This window comes from Mytilus edulis, chromosome 4, assembly GCF_963676685.1.
Source record: "Mytilus edulis chromosome 4, xbMytEdul2.2, whole genome shotgun sequence".
Taxonomy (NCBI): Eukaryota; Metazoa; Mollusca; class Bivalvia; order Mytilida; family Mytilidae; genus Mytilus; species Mytilus edulis.
In genome coordinates this window covers 63,915,373-63,932,495 of record NC_092347.1, presented here as the reverse complement: position 1 = coordinate 63,932,495, position 17,123 = coordinate 63,915,373, and the positions used below count along the sequence as shown (strand labels likewise).

The 17,123-nt window shown below is 39.1% G+C and overlaps 1 long non-coding RNA gene across 2 annotated transcripts in view; it reads right to left on the bottom strand.

Annotated features, from left to right (window-relative positions):
- Positions 1-17,123, bottom strand: part of LOC139520206 (uncharacterized) — a 38,895-nt gene that overhangs the window by 18,653 nt on the left and 3,119 nt on the right. The window lies entirely within an intron of this gene.

Sequence of the window (17,123 nt, the reverse complement as noted above, 5' to 3'; positions counted from 1 at the left end):
GTCGTATTAATGTGGAACTAATGTGCACTTTGTTTTTTTCTTGCAGATACAGACCTACAGACCTACAGACAAGACGGAAGGGGTCCAGACCGCCACTGCGCAGACTCCCCAGCTCAAGAGTTAAGTAGACCTTAATGTTAGTGGCCCCTTTTTCCAAAATTGTCGTATTAATGTGGAACTAATGTGCACTTTGTTTTTTTCTTGCAGATACAGACCTACAGACCTACAGACAAGACGGAAGGGGTCAGACCGCCACTGCGCAGACTCCCCAAGCTCAAGAGTTAAGTAGACCTTAATGTTAGTGCCCCTTTTTCCAAAATTGTCGTATTAATGTGGAACTAATGTGCACTTTGTTTTTTTCTTGCAGATACAGACCTACAGACCTACAGACAAGACGGAAGGGGTCCAGACCGCCACTGCGCAGACTCCCAGCTCAAGAGTTAAGTAGACCTTAATGTTAGTGGCCCCTTTTTCCAAAATTGTCGTATTAATGTGGAACTAATGTGCACTTTGTTTTTTTCTTGCAGATACAGACCTACAGACCTACAGACAAGACGGAAGGGGTCCAGACCGCCACTGCGCAGACTCCCAGCTCAAGAGTTAAGTAGACCTTAATGTTAGTGGCCCCTTTTTCCAAAATTGTCGTATTAATGTGGAACTAATGTGCACTTTGTTTTTTTCTTGCAGATACAGACCTACAGACCACAGACGGAAGGGGGTCCAGACCGCCACTGCGCAGACTCCCCAGCTCAAGAGTTAAGTAGACCTTAATGTTAGTGGCCCCTTTTTCCAAAATTGTCGTATTAATGTGGAACTAATGTGCACTTTGTTTTTTTCTTGCAGATACAGACCTACAGACCTACAGACAAGACGGAAGGGGTCCAGACCGCCACTGCGCAGACTCCCCAGCTCAAGAGTTAAGTAGACCTTAATGTTAGTGGCCCCTTTTTCCAAAATTGTCGTATTAATGTGGAACTAATGTGCACTTTGTTTTTTTCTTGCAGATACAGACCTACAGACCTACAGACAAGACGGAAGGGGTCCAGACCGCCACTGCGCAGACTCCCCAGCTCAAGAGTTAAGTAGACCTTAATGTTAGTGGCCCCTTTTTCCAAAATTGTCGTATTAATGTGGAACTAATGTGCACTTTGTTTTTTTCTTGCAGATACAGACCTACAGACAAGACGGAAGGGGTCCAGACCGCCACTGCGCAGACTCCCCAGCTCAAGAGTTAAGTAGACCTTAATGTTAGTGGGCCCCTTTTTCCAAAATTGTCGTATTAATGTGGAACTAATGTGCACTTTGTTTTTTTCTTGCAGATACAGACCTACAGACCTACAGACAAGACGGAAGGGGTCCAGACCGCCACTGCGCAGACTCCCCAGCTCAAGAGTTAAGTAGACCTTAATGTTAGTGGCCCCTTTTTCCAAAATTGTCGTATTAATGTGGAACTAATGTGCACTTTGTTTTTTTTCTTGCAGATACAGACCTACAGACCTACAGACAAGACGGAAGGGGTCCAGACCGCCACTGCGCAGACTCCCCAGCTCAAGAGTTAAGTAGACCTTAATGTTAGTGGCCCCTTTTTCCAAAATTGTCGTATTAATGTGGAACTAATGTGCACTTTGTTTTTTTCTTGCAGATACAGACCTACAGACCTACAGACAAGACGGAAGGGGTCCAGACCGCCACTGCGCAGACTCCCCAGCTCAAGAGTTAAGTAGACCTTAATGTTAGTGGCCCCTTTTTCCAAAATTGTCGTATTAATGTGGAACTAATGTGCACTTTGTTTTTTTCTTGCAGATACAGACCTACAGACCTACAGACAAGACGGAAGGGGTCCAGACCGCCACTGCGCAGACTCCCCAGCTCAAGAGTTAAGTAGACCTTAATGTTAGTGGCCCCTTTTTCCAAAATTGTCGTATTAATGTGGAACTAATGTGCACTTTGTTTTTTTCTTGCAGATACAGACCTACAGACCTACAGACAAGACGGAAGGGGTCCAGACCGCCACTGCGCAGACTCCCCAGCTCAAGAGTTAAGTAGACCTTAATGTTAGTGGCCCCTTTTTCCAAATTGTCGTATTAATGTGGAACTAATGTGCACTTTGTTTTTTTCTTGCAGATACAGACCTACAGACCTACAGACAAGGAAGGGGTCCAGACCGCCACTGCGCAGACTCCCCAGCTCAAGAGTTAAGTAGACCTTAATGTTAGTGGCCCCTTTTTCCAAAATTGTCGTATTAATGTGGAACTAATGTGCACTTTGTTTTTTTCTTGCAGATACAGACCTACAGACCTACAGACAAGACGGAAGGGGTCCAGACCGCCACTGCGCAGACTCCCCAGCTCAAGAGTTAAGTAGACCTTAATGTTAGTGGCCCCTTTTTCCAAAATTGTCGTATTAATGTGGAACTAATGTGCACTTTGTTTTTTTCTTGCAGATACAGACCTACAGACCTACAGACAAGACGGAAGGGGTCCAGACCGCCACTGCGCAGACTCCCCAGCTCAAGAGTTAAGTAGACCTTAATGTTAGTGGCCCTTTTTCCAAAATTGTCGTATTAATGTGGAACTAATGTGCACTTTGTTTTTTTCTTGCAGATACAGACCTACAGACCTACAGACAAGACGGAAGGGGTCCAGACCGCCACTGCGCAGACTCCCCAGCTCAAGAGTTAAGTAGACCTTAATGTTAGTGGCCCCTTTTTCCAAAATTGTCGTATTAATGTGGAACTAATGTGCACTTTGTTTTTTTCTTGCAGATACAGACCTACAGACCTACAGACAAGACGGAAGGGGTCCAGACCGCCACTGCGCAGACTCCCCAGCTCAAGAGTTAAGTAGACCTTAATGTTAGTGGCCCCTTTTTCCAAAATTGTCGTATTAATGTGGAACTAATGTGCACTTTGTTTTTTTTCTTGCAGATACAGACCTACAGACCTACAGACAAGACGGAAGGGGTCCAGACCGCCACTGCGCAGACTCCCCAGCTCAAGAGTTAAGTAGACCTTAATGTTAGTGGCCCCTTTTTCCAAAATTGTCGTATTAATGTGGAACTAATGTGCACTTTGTTTTTTTCTTGCAGATACAGACCTACAGACCTACAGACAAGACGGAAGGGGTCCAGACCGCCACTGCGCAGACTCCCCAGCTCAAGAGTTAAGTAGACCTTAATGTTAGTGGCCCCTTTTTCCAAAATTGTCGTATTAATGTGGAACTAATGTGCACTTTGTTTTTTTCTTGCAGATACAGACCTACAGACCTACAGACAAGACGGAAGGGGTCCAGACCGCCACTGCGCAGACTCCCCAGCTCAAGAGTTAAGTAGACCTTAATGTTAGTGGCCCCTTTTTCCAAAATTGTCGTATTAATGTGGAACTAATGTGCACTTTGTTTTTTTCTTGCAGATACAGACCTACAGACCTACAGACAAGACGGAAGGGGTCCAGACCGCCACTGCGCAGACTCCCCAGCTCAAGAGTTAAGTAGACCTTAATGTTAGTGGCCCCTTTTTCCAAAATTGTCGTATTAATGTGGAACTAATGTGCACTTTGTTTTTTTCTTGCAGATACAGACCTACAGACCTACAGACAAGACGGAAGGGGTCCAGACCGCCACTGCGCAGACTCCCCAGCTCAAGAGTTAAGTAGACCTTAATGTTAGTGGCCCCTTTTTCCAAAATTGTCGTATTAATGTGGAACTAATGTGCACTTTGTTTTTTTCTTGCAGATACAGACCTACAGACCTACAGACAAGACGGAAGGGGTCCAGACCGCCACTGCGCAGACTCCCCAGCTCAAGAGTTAAGTAGACCTTAATGTTAGTGGCCCCTTTTTCCAAAATTGTCGTATTAATGTGGAACTAATGTGCACTTTGTTTTTTTCTTGCAGATACAGACCTACAGACCTACAGACAAGACGGAAGGGGTCCAGACCGCCACTGCGCAGACTCCCCAGCTCAAGAGTTAAGTAGACCTTAATGTTAGTGGCCCCTTTTTCCAAAATTGTCGTATTAATGTGGAACTAATGTGCACTTTGTTTTTTTCTTGCAGATACAGACCTACAGACCTACAGACAAGACGGAAGGGGTCCAGACCGCCACTGCGCAGACTCCCCAGCTCAAGAGTTAAGTAGACCTTAATGTTAGTGGCCCCTTTTTCCAAAATTGTCGTATTAATGTGGAACTAATGTGCACTTTGTTTTTTTCTTGCAGATACAGACCTACAGACAAGACGGAAGGGTCCAGACCGCCACTGCGCAGACTCCCCAGCTCAAGAGTTAAGTAGACCTTAATGTTAGGGGGCCCTTTTTCCAAAATTGTCGTATTAATGTGGAACTAATGTGCACTTTGTTTTTTTCTTGCAGATACAGACCTACAGACCTACAGACAAGACGGAAGGGGTCCAGACCGCCACTGCGCAGACTCCCCAGCTCAAGAGTTAAGTAGACCTTAATGTTAGTGGCCCCTTTTTCCAAAATTGTCGTATTAATGTGGAACTAATGTGCACTTTGTTTTTTTCTTGCAGATACAGACCTACAGACCTACAGACAAGACGGAAGGGGTCCAGACCGCCACTGCGCAGACTCCCCAGCTCAAGAGTTAAGTAGACCTTAATGTTAGTGGCCACTTTTTCCAAAATTGTCGTATTAATGTGGAACTAATGTGCACTTTGTTTTTTTCTTGCAGATACAGACCTACAGACCTACAGACAAGACGGAAGGGGTCCAGACCGCCACTGCGCAGACTCCCCAGCTCAAGAGTTAAGTAGACCTTAATGTTAGTGGCCCCTTTTTCCAAAATTGTCGTATTAATGTGGAACTAATGTGCACTTTGTTTTTTTCTTGCAGATACAGACCTACAGACCTACAGACAAGACGGAAGGGGTCCAGACCGCCACTGCGCAGACTCCCCAGCTCAAGAGTTAAGTAGACCTTAATGTTAGTGGCCCCTTTTTCCAAAATTGTCGTATTAATGTGGAACTAATGTGCACTTTGTTTTTTTCTTGCAGATACAGACCTACAGACCTACAGACAAGACGGAAGGGGTCCAGACCGCCACTGCGCAGACTCCCCAGCTCAAGAGTTAAGTAGACCTTAATGTTAGTGGCCCCTTTTTCCAAAATTGTCGTATTAATGTGGAACTAATGTGCACTTTGTTTTTTTCTTGCAGATACAGACCTACAGACAAGACGGAAGGGGTCCAGACCGCCACTGCGCAGACTCCCCAGCTCAAGAGTTAAGTAGACCTTAATGTTAGTGGCCCCTTTTTCCAAAATTGTCGTATTAATGTGGAACTAATGTGCACTTTGTTTTTTTCTTGCAGATACAGACCTACAGACCTACAGACAAGACGGAAGGGGTCCAGACCGCCACTGCGCAGACTCCCCAGCTCAAGAGTTAAGTAGACCTTAATGTTAGTGGCCCCTTTTTCCAAAATTGTCGTATTAATGTGGAACTAATGTGCACCTTGTTTTTTTCTTGCAGATACAGACCTACAGACCTACAGACAAGACGGAAGGGGTCCAGACCGCCACTGCGCAGACTCTCCAGCTCAAGAGTTAAGTAGACCTTAATGTTAGTGGCCCCTTTTTCCAAAATTGTCTTATTAATGTGGAACTAATGTGCACTTTGTTTTTTTCTTGCAGATACAGACCTACAGACCTACAGACAAGACGGAAGGGGTCCAGACCGCCACTGCGCAGACTCCCCAGCTCAAGAGTTAAGTAGACCTTAATGTTAGTGGCCCCTTTTTCCAAAATTGTCGTATTAATGTGGAACTAATGTGCACTTTGTTTTTTTCTTGCAGATACAGACCTACAGACCTACAGACAAGACGGAAGGGGTCCAGACCGCCACTGCGCAGACTCCCCAGCTCAAGAGTTAAGTAGACCTTAATGTTAGTGGCCCCTTTTTCCAAAATTGTCGTATTAATGTGGAACTAATGTGCACTTTGTTTTTTTTCTTGCAGATACAGACCTACAGACCTACAGACAAGACGGAAGGGGTCCAGACCGCCACTGCGCAGACTCCCCAGCTCAAGAGTTAAGTAGACCTTAATGTTAGTGGCCCCTTTTTCCAAAATTGTCGTATTAATGTGGAACTTATGTGCACTTTGTTTTTTTCTTGCAGATACAGACCTACAGACCTACAGACAAGACGGAAGGGGTCCAGACCGCCACTGCGCAGACTCCCCAGCTCAAGAGTTAAGTAGACCTTAATGTTAGTGGCCCCTTTTTCCAAAATTGTCGTATTAATGTGGAACTAATGTGCACTTTGTTTTTTTCTTGCAGATACAGACCTACAGACCTACAGACAAGACGGAAGGGGTCCAGACCGCCACTGCGCAGACTCCCCAGCTCAAGAGTTAAGTAGACCTTAATGTTAGTGGCCCCTTTTTCCAAAATTGTCGTATTAATGTGGAACTAATGTGCACTTTGTTTTTTTCTTGCAGATACAGACCTACAGACCTACAGACAAGACGGAAGGGGTCCAGACCGCCACTGCGCAGACTCCCCAGCTCAAAAGTTAAGTAGACCTTAATGTTAGTGGCCCCTTTTTTCCAAAATTGTCGTATTAATGTGGAACTAATGTGCACTTTGTTTTTTTCTTGCAGATACAGACCTACAGACCTACAGACAAGACGGAAGGGGTCCAGACCGCCACTGCGCAGACTCCTCAGCTCAAAAGTTAAGTAGACCTTAATGTTAGTGGCCCCTTTTTCCAAAATTGTCGTATTAATGTGGAACTAATGTGCACTTTGTTTTTTTCTTGCAGATACAGACCTACAGACCTACAGACAAGACGGAAGGGGTCCAGACCGCCACTGCGCAGACTCCCCTGCTCAAGAGTTAAGTAGACCTTAATGTTAGTGGCCCCTTTTTCCAAAATTGTCGTATTAATGTGGAACTAATGTGCACTTTGTTTTTTTCTTGCAGATACAGACCTACAGACCTACAGACAAGACGGAAGGGGTCCAGACCGCCACTGCGCAGACTCCCCAGCTCAAGAGTTAAGTAGACCTTAATGTTAGTGGCCCCTTTTTCCAAAATTGTCGTATTAATGTGGAACTAATGTGCACTTTGTTTTTTTCTTGCAGATACAGACCTACAGACAAGACGGAAGGGGTCCAGACCGCCACTGCGCAGACTCCCCAGCTCAAGAGTTAAGTAGACCTTAATGCTAGTGGCCCCTTTTTCCAAAATTGTCGTATTAATGTGGAACTAATGTGCACTTTGTTTTTTTCTTGCAGATACAGACCTACAGACCTACAGACAAGACGGAAGGGGTCCAGACCGCCACTGCGCAGACTCCCCAGCTCAAGAGTTAAGTAGACCTTAATGTTAGTGGCCCCTTTTTCCAAAATTGTCGTATTAATGTGGAACTAATGTGCACTTTGTTTTTTTCTTGTAGATACAGACCTACAGACTTACAGACAAGACGGAAGGGGTCCAGACCGCCACTGCGCAGACTCCCCAGCTCAAGAGTTAAGTAGACCTTAATGTTAGTGGCCCCTTTTTTCCAAAATTGTCGTATTAATGTGGAACTAATGTGCACTTTGTATTTTTCTTGCAGATACAGACCTACAGACCTACAGACAAGACGGAAGGGGTCCAGACCGCCACTGCGCAGACTCCCCAGCTCAAAAGTTAAGTAGACCTTAATGTTAGTGGCCCCTTTTTCCAAAATTGTCGTATTAATGTGGAACTAATGTGCACTTTGTTTTTTTCTTGCAGATACAGACCTACAGACCTACAGACAAGACGGAAGGGGTCCAGACCGCCACTGCGCAGACTCCCCAGCTCAAGAGTTAAGTAGACCTTAATGTTAGTGGCCCCTTTTTCCAAAATTGTCGTATTAATGTGGAACTAATGTGCACTTTGTTTTTTTCTTGCAGATACAGACCTACAGACCTACAGACAAGACGGAAGGGGTCCAGACCGCCACTGCGCAGACTCCCCAGCTCAAGAGTTAAGTAGACCTTAATGTTAGTGGCCCCTTTTTCCAAAATTGTCGTATTAATGTGGAACTAATGTGCACTTTGTTTTTTCTTGCAGATACAGACCTACAGACCTACAGACAAGACGGAAGGGGTCCAGACCGCCACTGCGCAGACTCCCCAGCTCAAAAGTTAAGTAGACCTTAATGTTAGTGGCCCCTTTTTCCAAAATTGTCGTATTAATGTGGAACTAATGTGCACTTTGTTTTTTTCTTGCAGATACAGACCTACAGACAAGACGGAAGGGGTCCAGACCGCCGATTCGCAGACTCCCCAGCTCAAAAGTTAAGTAGACCTTAATGTTAGTGGCCCCTTTTTCCAAAATTGTCGTATTAATGTGGAACTAATGAGCACTTTGTTTTTTTCTTGCAGATACAGACCTACAGACCTACAGACAAGACGGAAGGGGTCCAGACCGCCACTGTGCAGACTCCCCAGCTCAAAAGTTAAGTAGACCTCAATGTTAGTGGCCCCTTTTTCCAAAATTGTCGTATTAATGTGGAACTAATGTGCACTTTGTTTTTTTCTTGCAGATACAGACCTACAGACCTACAGACAAGACGGAAGGGGTCCAGACCGCCACTGCCCAGACTCCCCAGCTCAAAAGTTAAGTAGACCTTAATGTTAGTGGCCCCTTTTTCCAAAATTGTCGTATTAATGTGGAACTAATGTGCACTTTGTTTTTTTTCTTGCAGATACAGACCTACAGACAAGACGGGAGGGGTCCAGACCGCCACTGCGCAGACTCCACAGCTCAAAAGTCAAGTAGACATTAATGTTAGTGGACCCTTTTTCCAAAATTGTCGTCTTTTTAGCATTACATATAGTGGCAGCTGAAGCTGAAACAAACAATTACTTTTCTCAGGGTCAAAAAGAATTTTGTTTTTCTCTAAAAACTGGAAAAAAGTTTATTTTCCAAAAATATCAATAGCCCCCAATCCCCCCTCCCCCCTCCGAAAATCAAAATGATTAGAGCTAAGAGCCTCTACTTTTATTTGGAAAAATTAATCAGGTTCAGGGCTTATATTTATAATAATTAATGAAATTTAAATTTTCAGAATTACACTTGTAGTTCCCAAGATGTAAGTGGAAGTGAAATTATACAATGAAATGAATGAATTGATTAGATATACATGTAGATGAGACCCTATAGTTACAGTACATGTAATTGGTATGTATTTGTTACAGTCTATTTGTAGTGGTATGACAAAAATGCTGAATCATGTGCAAATTTAAAAAGGAGTTCCCGCAAACTGACGAAATAAAAAGAACACTTATCAATCAACAGATCAAGGGAAAAGTTAATCTGCTATATATATGTATGGAATAGGCATGTAGTTACATTTATTTACCTCTGTAATTTTCAGTCCATGTACATTTATGAGATTAAAATTTTATATTCTGGATATCCTAAAATTTCAATTCTTATTTCATATTAATATTATTCCCATGTGCTAATTTATGCTTGTAGTTTGAAGAAAATTATCAAAATAGCACGACTAAGATTAAACAATTATTACTGATATCATGAACTAGGTAATTTTTGCCTTGTCTGAAACTGATTGTATGGTGTACAATACTGTCTGAGCAGGGTTCATTTGTCAATATAAAGTGTCATATTTTGGTCTGTTTATTGTATACTACACAAGCTATAATCAATTAAGAAATCAGCTGTTTTTGGTGTAAGCTATGATTGTAAGGGGCTAAGACATGTAAGAAGGGGGCTTGAAAATGATGAGTTGTGTTTTTATAGGTACTAAGTATACTTATATATATACAGGTTATATGTAGTACACATATATAAGTATACTTGAAGACAGTTTGTTTTCATAAGTAATTTATTATAAATTATAAAACATGTAATGTGGTACGACTTCCAATGAGACAACTATCCACTAGAGTCTAAATGACTGAATACTGCCAACTATAAATGATCATCTGTACAGCTTTCAACAATGAGCAAAACTGATACAGCATAGTGAGCTATAAAATGTCCTGAAACAGGGTTGGAAATTCAAAAACCTGGGTTTAATGAGTATTGCAATGCCCAGCCCAGTGGGAAATACTAGCATAAAACCTAGGTCTGGGTTTTACTAAAAATCACCATAAAGTCACCAATTGATCATGTCAGAGCTTGATCGAGCTTAAAATGCAATACAATTTTCTCCTAATTATAAGTTCAGTAAATCATTGGAGACTAAATTGATGTAATCTTTTTTGCTTGAACCTTGCTCACAGAAACAAACATTACATGTGGATTTTATTATATTACAGGAACTGTAGGAAGTTTTCCAAGAGTCTGATTGCTAAGTATGCATTACAGGATTTTATCATTGGAGCAACATCTTAGGAGGATAAACTTGTGCAAATGTATGAAGGAATCTTTGAGTACAAATAGCAATTATATGCAGAAGAGGGCTCTTAAACATTATTAACAGACATGAAGTAATAGTAGTAGTGTAATCAAGAATTAAGTGTAAACCACCTGGAATAAACTATTGTGTATATTTTTTCAACCACAAGTACTTTCAGAATATAATACAGTTCAAATTCAAATTGTTGTGTCAACAGACAAGTAATGTTAAAAAAATGAAAATGCATGTTGTTTTAAAATGAAATTTGTATATAAAAAAAAACGAAATAACAATTTTTTTTTAGCTTATTGTGCAGCCAAAATTTGAGATCCTTTACTGGTATTATGCTTGTTGTTTTGTCAACATTTTCCTTAAATCTTAAGAGTTAAAATGAGAAAAAATATTTTTGCATATATGATAGTTATCAAAGGTACCAGGATTATAATGTAGTACGCCAGACGCGCGTTTCGTCTACATAAGACTCATCAGTGACGCTCATATCAAAATATTTATAAAGCCAAACAAGTACAAAGTTGAAGAGCATTGCATGCAGGATCAAAAATTCGAAACAAGAAGTAAATGGTTGTAAATAACAGAGAGACTTTCAATTTGGTACATTTGTATATCATCTTTATTTCACAGAACTTTCTATTTTAGTGTATTAGTACAATGAGATATGAGGTATACACCAATCAGACAGCAATAAAACAACAAAAACACCTGAAAGTCACTTCGTTTCTAACATGCAGTCCTCAAAAATTGATGACCACACAATATGACTTAATTGTACATACATATTAAAAATCAATTCAAATGAAATGTACATCATTGCAAACATCTTTTATAGCCAGTTCATAAATCATTTACAAAAAAGGATTGAGACTTGAACTCAATCCAAAAAGTTCTAGGAGTGAACTGATTGGTGCCCTGGATATTGTTCATAACCTGTGATGCATTTTCTTGCCTTCTTTATTTTAAGACCAAAAAGTTTTGAATAGTAAGAAAGAGAAATAGAATGGAAGTATGAACACATTTTCATAGAATATTTTTCATGCTTATACATATCAGAATTTGTACTAGATTATGAATAAGCTCAAATCCTATGAAATTTGTGTGACTGAGGGCAAATTCACTATAATTTCATTTAAAAAAAAAAAAAGCTTGATTCATGTTAATTTCACGTGAAATCTCAATTCATGTGAATTTCACATCAGATACACGTGAAATTAACGTGAAAATTTTCATGTGAGTTTCATGTATGAAGCTCGTTTGAGGTGAATCTCAAGTTAAATTTACGTGAACAAAATTTGCCTGTAAAACTCTGTAAAATTAGCTGAATGTTTAAAACACAATCTATTAAGGAAATATTAAGCTCCTCAATGATCAAAATTGGTGTTTTCCAAATTGCTATGTATGATGTATCCAATGAAATTTTTTCAGACAAAGTGTGTGGTCCAAGTTTTTTGAAATTTTTATATTTTTGTCAAATGGTCAAAAGTAAATATTTTGTCAAATGGTTAAAGTAATAGACATACAAAAGTTTTTTCAATGCAAGTGTGGACATAGATTTAAACTCAGAAAATTTCAGAAAAAGACAAAATGTTATTTTTGTAATAAAGAAATAGAAATTGTCAAAGACAACTAGTATCTTGGTGTATATTTTGCTGGAAATGGATTTATCAAAATCATTTGGTAATCAAATAAATGCAATTAATGTCTCCATGATAATCTTGAAAATAACTAAATATTAAATAAACAATACTGCTTATAGTAAATGCTTGGCTTAGGTTAGCTGTTATGCAACACAGTTAAATAAATTACCCTATGGGAAAAACAGAACTCTTTTTATCAGATTACACTGACGAACATCAAAACATACTATCCACACTGATCTGTGTCCACACTTGTATTGAAAAAACAAAAATCATGCAGAAATGAACCTTATGTGTTCCTCTGCATGCTATTCAAAATCAAAGATGTGGAACATAATTCATCATAATCAAATAAATGCAATTATGTCTCCTCTATGACAATCTTGAAATAAACTAAATATTGAATAAACAATACTGCTTATGTTTAATGTTTGGCTGAGTTAGCTGTTAAGAAACACAGTTTGATATAGAATCCTTTGGGCAAAAACAGAACTCCTTTTGTCAGAAAAACGCGGTAAAACATACTATCCACATTAATATGTGTCCACACTTGTATTGAAAAAACAAAAATCATGCAGAAATGAACTTTTTTTTCTTTAGATTAGACCGTTGGTTTTCCAGTTTAAATGGGTTTACACTAGTAGTTTTTGGAGCCATTTATAGTTTGCTGTTCGGTGTGAGACTATGCTCCTTGTTGAAGGTTGTACCTTGATCTTTAATTGTTTACTTTAATAAATTGTGACTTGGATGGAGAGTTGTCTCATTGGCACTCTTACCACATCTTCCTATATTTATTTATGTTTTCCTCTCCATGATATTCAAAATCAAAGATGTGGTACATAATTTATCATAATCAATTGATTGATTGATTGATGGTTGCTTAATGTCCAGTGACAAATATTTCATACATGTTCAAAACGAGAACAAATTAAGAACAAATACAATAGGCAGGTCTTGTCATAATAGAGGCCATTCGGGATTATGGTCGGGGAAATTTGGACTGCCTCTGGAAAATGAGGGTATATTGGATAGGGACAGAAATTTTGCCTTGGAACAGGCCGACTACGGACCCCTCAACCAGTTTTTGCAAGATTCTTAACGTACAAAGAGCGTGGCACTCTATTAACACGAGGCATGGGATTTAACGTCCCCATTCTGACCGGACGTGACTGCGAACTTGATACATCCCACACAGCCAAACGGACGCCCCACTTCGGCAAGCGTTTTACTGCTTGTCGGGAGAGGTCAAGTGACCATATTTCGTTTCCTCAGTCACCCTTGGGGGTTATCATAATCAAATAAATGCAATTAATGTCTCCTCCAGAACAGTGTTGAAAATAAACAAAATATTGAATAAACAATACTTCTTATAGTTAATGTTTGGCTCAGGTTAGCTGTCAAACAACACAGTTTAATATAGAACCCTATGGGAAAAACATAACTCCTTTTGTCAGATTACACTGACGAACATCAAAACATACTGTCCACACTGATCTGTGTCCACACTTGTATTGAAAAAAAAAGTTTTTTAAATGCAAGTGTGGACATAGATTTTAACCCTTATATTTTCTCGAGGAAAAATTTCAGAAAAAGACAAAATGTTATTTTTGTAATAAAGAAATAGAAATTGCCAAAGACAACTAGTATCTTGGTGTATATTTTGCTGGAAATGGATTTATCAAAATCATTTGGTAATCAAATAAATGCAATTAATGTCTCCATGATAATCTTGAAAATAACTAAATATTAAATAAACAATACTGCTTATAGTAAATGCTTGGCTTATGTTAGCTGTTAAGCAACACAGTTAAATAAATTACCTTATGGGAAAAACAGAACTCTTTTTATCAGATTACACTGACGAACATCAAAACATACTATCCACACTGATCTGTGTCAACACTTGTATTGAAAAAATAAAAATCATGCAGAAATGAACCTTATGTTTTCCTCTGCATGCTATTCAAAATCAAAGATGTGGAACATAATTCATCATAATCAAATAAATGCAATTATGTCTCCTCTATGACAATCTTGAAATAAACTAAATATTGAATAAACAATACTGCTTATGTTTAATGTTTGGCTTATGTTAGCTGTTAAGAAACACAGTTTGATATAGAACCTTTTGGGCAAAAACAGAACTCCTTTTGTCAGAAAACACGGTCAAACATACTATATATATTCACATTAATATGTGTCCACACTTGTATTGAAAAAACAAAAATCATGCAGAAATGAACTTTTTTTTCTTTAGATTAGACCGTTGGTTTTCCAGTTTAAATGGTTTTACACTAGTAGTTTTTGGAGCCCTTTATCGTTTGCTGTTCGGTGTGAGACTATGCTCCTTGTTGAAGGTCGTACCTTGACCTTTAATTGTTTACTTTTATAAATTGTGACTTGGATGGAGAGTAGTCTCATTGGCACTCTTACCACATCTTCCTATATCTACTTATGTTTTCCTCTCCATGCTATTCAAAATCAAAGATGTGGTACATAATTTATCATAATCAATTGATTGATTGATTGATGGTTGCTTAATGTCCAGTGGCAAGTATTTGATACATGTTCAGGACGAGAACATTGTGTCAAATTAACAATTATTATAAATACAATAGGTATATATGTCTTTTCATAATAGAGGCCATTCGGGATTATGATCGGGGAAATTTGGACTGCCTCTGGAAAATGAGGGTATATTGGATAGGGACAGAAATTGCAACAGGCCGCCTACGGACCCCTCAACCAGTTTTTGCAATGGCTCTTAACGTGCAAAGAGCGTGACACTCTCTTAACACAAGGCATCGGATTTAACGTCCCCATTCTGACCGGACGTGACTGCGAACTCGATACATCCCGCACATCCAAACGGACGCCCCACTTCGGCAAGCGTTTTACTGTCGGTCGGGAGAAGACCAAGTGACCATATTTCGTTTCCCCAGTCGCCCTTTGGGGTTATCATAATCAAATAAATGCAATTAATTTCTTCTCCATGACACTCTTGAAAAGAAACTAAATATTGAATAAACAATACTGCTAATGGTTAATGTTTGGCTCAGGTTAGCTGTTAAGCAACACAGTTTTATATTGAACCCTATGGAGAAAACAGAACTCCTTTTGTCATTAAACACTGTCAAACATCCAAACATACGATCCACACTGATTTGTGTCCACACTTGTATTGAAAAAAAAAACGGACGAAAATTCTTGTATATTCTCGAGGTAGACTTTCAGAAAAATAATAATTTTGTAATAGAAAAATAGAAATTGTCAAAGACTACAAGTATCTTGTTGTATTTTTTGCTACAAGTGGGTCGTTTTAACAACCAAAAAATATTTAAGAGACCAGGGAATAAATAGCAATGTATAGTTTATTTAAAAAAAATGTTGAATGTCAATTAGATATGTTTGATAAAGCCATTTTACCAGCTAGTGTTACTTTCCAATTCAGAGGTCTGGTGTTTTGAAAATTTAGTTGTTTAAGAAAAAGTATACTTGCGGTTTTACAAGATGATGTTAAATCTAAAGCAGACCACACCAAATAGCATTATTTATGGAGAACTCGGATGATTTCCGATCTACCAATAAAATGTGAATGATAAAATTTTGGTGTAGTTTTACTTTAGTAAATGATGAAATGGACAAAATCTCCTTTACAAATTGCTGTTTGTATATTATGAGAATGATGGTTTTGAAAGCAAATGGTTGACATTTGTTAAAAGCATTTTTGATAGTTGTGGTCTATCAAATATATGGAGATCACAATCTCATTTTTCCACAGATTGTCACTGGGGTAAAGCTGATGACCGTAACTGCATTCACGGTCATCCCAAGATGTCGGATGAAAAATAAGGTCAGTATCTGTATTGTGTTACAGTGTTTCTTTATCTTTTTCTTTACAAAGTATACATCGATACGATGTAAATTTATAAAAGATTCACACAGAAATCACAAATTACTACCGAAAAATGTTCAGGAAACGCGAAATTCAATTTGAAAAAACCGCTAAGATGTCCGTAAATCATTATCAAAATATTTTCAAGATGACCGTAACATAAAACAAGGATGACCGTGATTGGTAAACAGATGACCGTAACTTGTAAAAGATGACCGTAATTTGTAAAGAATGACTGTAATTTATAAAGGATGATCGTAACTTTTAAATGATGTCCCTCAATTCTAAGAATATCCGTATTTGTATTCATAGCTTTTTGTTGTAATTTGACAAAGACACAAGCGGGACAAGAATGTCACACATTGTCTTATATTTTTTACTAGTACTATATTTGTTATTGGCTTTTATACTGCATTCGTTGAGCAGTTAAGTGCGTTGACTGTATATTTCTATGTCATATACAGTCACTGCATGGCCCGATATCACTTTTCCTCATGAATATTTAAATAGAAGTTGCCGAAATGTTCATGTCCGTCATATTTGTTTTTCGTAAGAGCACATATTTCGTCCTATTTGTTCTCTTATTTTTATGCCCCATTTATGGGCATTATGTTTTCTGGTCTGTGCGTCCGTTCGTCCGTCCGTTCGTTCGTCCGTCCGTTCGTTCGTCCGTTCGTTCGTCCGTTCGTCCGTCTGTCCCGCTTCAGGTTAAAGTTTTTGGTCGAGGTAGTTTTTGATGAAGTTGAAGTCTAATCAACTTGAAACTTAGTACATATGTTCTGTATGATATGATCTTTCTAATTTTAATTCCAAATTAGAGATTTAACCCCATTTTCACGGTCCACTGAACATAGAAAATGATAGTGCAGATGGGGCATCCGTGTACTGGGGACACATTCTTGTTTAGGATCTGGGTATGTGTTTGTCTCTTTGTTTTTCTCATTTTGACGCTACATTAGTCCCTTATTTCTGTGACAAAATCAATTTAAATAAAACTCAGATGATTGACACAAGGGATAGAAAGTGTTCCGACCAAAGAGGGCGGGTAGTATTACCCAACTCCGATATATTCATGTATGTAGTTTATAGTGGTGAAACCTCACTCCCCCGATACGCTAAAGCGGGAAACCAAAAAATCAAAGTGAAAGAAGGTAGATCAAGACATCAACAAACAACGAACTAGAACAGCACAGACTGACAGTGGACACAAAAACGATGAAATATA